This window comes from Podarcis liolepis, assembly GCF_965112155.1.
Source record: "Podarcis liolepis genome assembly, chromosome: 5".
Taxonomy (NCBI): Eukaryota; Metazoa; Chordata; class Lepidosauria; order Squamata; family Lacertidae; genus Podarcis; species Podarcis liolepis.
Window position 1 is genome coordinate 17,777,288 of NC_139556.1, and position 6,470 is coordinate 17,783,757.

A 6,470-nucleotide genomic window follows, 5' to 3' on the forward strand; every position below is an offset into this window, starting at 1 on the left:
GAGATTGTCTCTCAGTGGGAAAATGACTCATGCATTCTATATTAATACTGTGCACATGGAGTAAACAAATTCTAAGCCAAGGAGTTGAATCCGCCCAGCCCAAATTTAAATATCTTTACAACGAATGCTGTTCCTTTCATGCTATGTTCACAATGTTATTGGGACTTAGGTGAAGACTTCTTTTGCTGTGCCAGAAAGAACCTTTCAGTTGTTATTTTGTCTAATCTGAGCAATTGCAAGCCACACCCAACCTGAACAATCATGTTCCCACGGGTGACAGAGTGATGCTGGTTCCAGATGATTGGGGATATGATATGATTAAACAAGAGGGAGAATCCTATATTTAGAATTTGTAGGCGGAATTGCAAAGTGGTGTACTAATAACACGATTCCTGGTTTGTTCGTTTGTTTTAAATTCAACGTGCAAGATTTCTGATTTTTCTTTTTCTTTTTACAGGCATGTTCTTGCAGAGCATCCATTTGGAATGCAATAAAGATGTCTGGTGTGTACAATAGGCAGATTTATTCCTTCATGCAAATATTTATCATGAAGCTCCACACCATCCCAAATCTCCAGGAACTGGATGAAAAGAAACTCAGCCAAGCCTAACAATATTGACTACCAGTGGTTGAGACCAATGCTCTCAGTGTTAACACTGATGTCAGACAATGTATTAATATATATAGATTGTGCCACAAAGCAATTTTATTTGCTCTTTGTAGATTTTTAAAAATTATTTTAAAAAATGGATCTGAGGAGGGAGCACACCTAATTTTGATAAACTTTAAATCTTACAGATTCATACTTGGAGACATCCACCCACCCCTCATCTCCATGTGGATATTTGTGAAAGCCTATTAAATCCATGCGGGTGGCGCTGTGGGTTAAACCACAGAGCCTAGGGCTTGCCGATCAGAAGGTCAGTTGTTCGAATCCCCACGATGGAGTGAGCTTCCATTGCTGGGTCCCTGCTCCTGCCAACCTAGCAGTTTCAAAGCACATCAAAGTTCAAGTAGATAAATAGGTACTGCTCTGGCAGGAAGGTAAACAGCATTTCCGTGTGCTGCTCTGGTTCGCCAGAAACAGCTTAGTCATGCTGGCCACATGACCCGGAAGCTGTACGCCAGCTGCCTTGGCCAATAAAGCGAGATGAGCGCCACAATCCCAGAGTTGTCCGCGACTAGACCTAATGGTCAGGGGTCCCTTTACCTTTTACCTATTAAATCCATCAAGAATACAATTCCCCAAATAAACATTTTTAAAGAAAGGATTTACTCCTAGGAATGGCTATAAAGTACCAAATGGAGTTGATAGAATCATGATAGAGCTGCAATAACAGTTGGGTCGTTATTTCATTGCTGTCTAAAAATGATTCTCCATAAATCCCATAAGAGGCTCACCAGCTATGAGGAAGGAACTATGCACATCAGAAGAACGAAAGAGATCCCAAAAGTAGCACAACAAGACAAACAGGAGTACTTATAATGCAAGGTCAGGATTTTCAAAATCCATCAATTAAATTAACACCTGTGTGCTAACAACAACAAGTTACCGTGTAATGTTATTTTAAAACTTCCCTCTGGCACAGTTTTAAGTGAGTAGTCTGCAAATGCTATGGTAGCTTCTGTGTGCAAATCCCCATACAAGCACACCCACAGCTGTCATAGAACAAGCAGACAGTGAAATCATTCAAAAAACCCAGCACATAGCCAATGAGATTCACAGGAAGGGATTTTAATGTCCTTCCCTGAGCTTGTAATGCAACATGTCAAACTTGCAAGGGAGAACAATGTGTGTGATGCGTCCTAAATATGTTCCCCATTCACTAGCAACAGAAGAAACCTGGGCATGCTCTAGGATGCAATCCCAGTCCACAGTGAGTGATGGCAAGGTCCAACTGTTGCATGTGTGAATAGGCTACACTCTAGAAGAGACTTCCCCAACCTGCTGCCCTGCAGATGTTTTCAACTGCAGCTTCCATCAACCTCACCTAGGGCATCGTGGTCCAAAACATATGGAACCCCAGAACACATTTAGCGGGTGTGCTGGGGGAGGAGAGGGGGAAATTCTGTTGTACAAACCTACCGTAAGTCCTTACACTACGGTAAATTCCCAAATGGATACAAGTCAAGGCTGGGAAAGGCTGCTCTGCTCTGGAACATGGATCGAACTGTTCTTCAAGAGCGCAAGCCTTATCTAGCGGATGCACAGAAGCGCCTTGGCTTCTGCGCTCCCTGAAAGTCTGAAAACTACAGTGATATTAAATACTCTGAGAACAGGAATTTGAAGTACATCCAACAGCAGCATATACAAAGGAGGATTTTGAGAGAGATGCTTGGAAGCAAATCTGTTCCAACAAAGGCTCTGAACGGAGGATTTCCTGTTATGTTAAATGGGGTGGTGCTACTCTAAAAACAGTCCCAAAGGTGAATACTGTGTGAACCTATTAATACCACTACATATTCAGAGAGGGCCCACTAATTCATTAGAAAGCGGTAAAAAAAAAAGAAGAGTATGTAGAATGAACCAATAAAAACATACCACTTTATATTTTTAAGGAAAAAATATCAGCACATTAAAACATCAAATAAAACAATCCAGAATGAAAAAAGTCAGATATAAAGTATAATAATAATAATATTAATAGTATAATAATAATAATAATAATAATAATAATAATAATAATAATAATAATAATAATAGCTTCAAAGTACATTAATGAGAGCGGCCAACACAAATGGGAGCCAAACTTTTTTATTTCCTTTTTTCCTTCTTTTCCCTTTCCTTTCCTTTCTTTACATTCCATCATCATCATCACCATTATTATTATTATTATTATTATTTTCCTTCTTTCCCCCCTCTTTCTTTGTTTTTGTTTTGGCAACCTGGGTCACTATTGGGATCATACACACATGAAGCTGACCAACAGTTTGTGAAAGACCTTGTGTGAGAGGCAGGGAAGGGAAGATCTCCCAGGGTGGGCGACTGGGAAAAGAAAGGGAAGATTCCAGGTGAGAGCTGGGGGGATCCACCCCTTTCCGTGAGAAACAAGGGTTCAGCTCTACCTTTTAGGAAGGACTATATCTTTCTTTCTTTCTTTCTTTCTTTCTTTCTTTCTTTCTTTCTTTCTTTCTTTCTTTTTTCATTTAGATTAATCTGTTTTTTAGTGTATTATGAAAAAGCTTGTTTTTTAATTTTTAAAAATGCTTTATTGATTTTAAAAACAACAAAACACAAAACAGTCAACAAAAACGATCCAAAATCGATACTTATTACCAAAAAGAAAAAGAAAAAAAGATTTGGGTTCATACATAACTAATTCCAACATGACTTCCAATCCCCCCATTGTGGTTCCTAAATTACATTTTTGACTACACACTTAACTTTATCTCTCCTAAGTTGTTTCAGTTGTATTGGTTTTGTAAAATTCTCTTTTTCTTGCAGGAGTCAATCCAGGCCTGCCAAAGAATTTAGATTTTTACAATGTTCTTTTAGGTATACTCTGTAAATGTCCCACTTTCTATTAAATATTTGGTCCGTATCATCTCGGAATCTTGCTGTCAATCTTGTTAACTCTGCATATTCTAACATTTTGCTCTGCCAATCCGATTTAGAACTTCAATAAAAAAAAAATTAAATGAAAAACAAATGAGAACCAAGCTCGACTTCCACTCAGAAGTGGCGAAGGCCCCTCCCGCTGCTAAAATGCTGCCTGGGGGACCCAACAATGAGAAGAAGAAAAAAATACTGGGTAGCCACATTGAGAAAATGGTGGTCTAGCACTATGTTCCAAGTCTCCCCAATTTTTGGTGCGGGCTTTGCTTACCCTAAGAACCATTAAAAGGGTGAATTTCAAAAGCTGATATCAGATACAGTTCCCTTTGAACAAACATGACTAATCCACAAGCCCTTCCTTTCCTTCCTTCCTTTCGTTCTCTGTCTCTTTCCGTCCTAATACTTCAGCTTCCTGGCTCACACCCTGAATTTCATGTTGTCACCGACAGTTTCAGTGAAGACAATAGCTTCCAGCAATGCCTAGTCAAGCCTAGTCACCTTGGTTTAAGAGGCAATAAACGCTGAGGCAATTTTCTTCCAAGCTGCCTCTTTTCACTGCCTATAGATAAGCCAGGTAGAAGAGGCAGGTGGATCTTGCTTTGTCAGAAACTGCGGGCTCAGCCGTGTTTCCGCTTCCCCCGTGTCTTATTCCACTTATTCCACACTTTCTGAGAGCTTTTTCTTTTGGCCCGCCACTTTCCCCTGCTGTTTACTGCTGAATTGGCTCAAACGACAACCGCAGAAAACCTGATTGACCTCTGTTTCGATTCAGTGGTAAACAACGGGTTTTCCTGGGGCAAAACGACTCAGAGGATTATCTAGTTCATTCCGCTTGCAATGCAGGAATATGCAAATGCCCCAAACAGGGATTGAACCTGCAACCTTGGCATTATCAGCACCATGCTCTAACCAACTGAGCTCTCCAGGCTGTACTCGCTAAGCTGTCAATCTTGCTCTTCCCACCCTGCTTCAATCAGGAGTATTGCCTTTTTTTAAGTGATAAAAGTATTGCAAGAACACTCATATACATACAGTGGTACCTCGGGTTAAGTACTTAATTCGTTCCAGAGGTCCGTTCTTAACCTGAAACTGTTCTTAACCTGAAGCACCACTTTAGCTAATGGGGCCTCCTGCTGCCGCCGCGCCACCGGAGCTCAATTTCTGTACTTATTCTGAAGCAAAGTTCTTAACCTGAAGCACTATTTCTGGGTTAGCGGAGTCTGTAACCTGAAGCGTATGTAACCTGAGGTACCACTGTATCTGTTAATTCTTACTCAGGGTGAAAATTCCTCCAGGGATACGAAGGAAAGGTTTATTGGAGACATAGGGGCCAACTCCCTGGGGCACCCACAAAATTCACCATGAAGGGGCCGGGCACCCACAAATTTCGGTGACAGGGCCATGCACGCTGCATGGCACTCACAGCCCTGGACACCCATGGTTGCAAGGCCAATCTGGCACCCCTGCTTAGGGATACCATGAGGTACCAGCCACTCAGAGCTTCCCAATCAGGTTTACTGCTCATAATATGTCACCCCACATTTTCAACTTGCAGTATTAATTCCTGTAGATGTTCACACGCAGAATAGCCTCAGCTGTCACCTGACAACTTGATCACAAGATCAGGCAGTGGAATGCCCCACTCCCTTTCAATCCCATGGCTAAAAGCAAAAGAAAAACCTATGGCATCCATTCAAGTCTTATTAATATCCCCCCTCCCAAGTTAAACAGAATCCTGAATGCATTGTTTCGTAGTCAAAGCTGCTTTCTGTTTTTCACCCAACAAACCAATCCCATCTTTTGTAAGTCAAGCAAACGAAACACCCAACCCTAACCTTTCGGGAATCTGCCATTTCAACAAGAATGATTTTTTTCTAACTGTTTTCAGCTTTCAGACCGCTTTTTCTAAAAGCCTATTCATGTTATTCACACCTGTGTCATCATGCATGAACTTAGATATACGTCTTTCTCTGTGTGTACAAAGGCAGGGAAGTTACAACTGGGTGTGGCTTTTAGCAAATGTTCACGCCATGATTTATGTGCAGAAGACCATCTACATGCAGGTTGCGCACAGCTCCTTGCATGGAAGCGCTTTCTACGCAGAAAATATGTGATGTGTAAACCAAGTGGAACTCATCGAGACTTTAGGAGAATCACCCAACAACGACAAGAATTATATTTGAGAATAGACTGATGTGTTGGCAATCTGAAGACTGGACTATACTCTCTGTGGGTCTTCCCTTGGGATCGGTCTGGAAACTACAGTTGGTTCAGAATGCTGTGGCCAGGTTGCTGGATGGTGCACCTAGATGCACACATATTACATAAAGGCTGAGGGAACTGCACTGGCTACCAAACAGTCATCAGGCCAAGGTTCACGGTCTTGTGGTTAACAACTTGGGACCAGGTTACCTGAAAGACCACCAGGCCCTGTAAGATCACTTAGATCAGGGGGATATTTCTGCTCATGGCAACACACCCTACAGAATATCAGAGTGGTGACTCCAAAAAAGGCATTTTCTGCTGTTACCCTTGCACTGCGAAATGCCCTCTCCTTTGAAGCAGCACCCATCAGCTGCTTCTTGGAAAAAGTTATCTTTTTGTCCAGGCTTTACCTGACCCATCCATACAATTGGGCCTTGTCTGATTTGTACAAATCCCCCAAACCTCTCCCCCCCTCTCTCTCCCCCCCTCTCTCTCGCTTTTAAATATTTTTTTAAATATTGCTTTCTTGGTTTTAGGTTGTATTTTTGTTTTATTGGTGCTGGGTCCCCAACACTGCCTTGTATTGATGTTGTTAACTTGCTGCATTATCCATTGCTTACCACGCCTCAGAGTGACTTACAATTATACAAATATACATGACACAAAATGTAATATACATCCAAAAAAATAAAAGAATGCCAATTGTCTA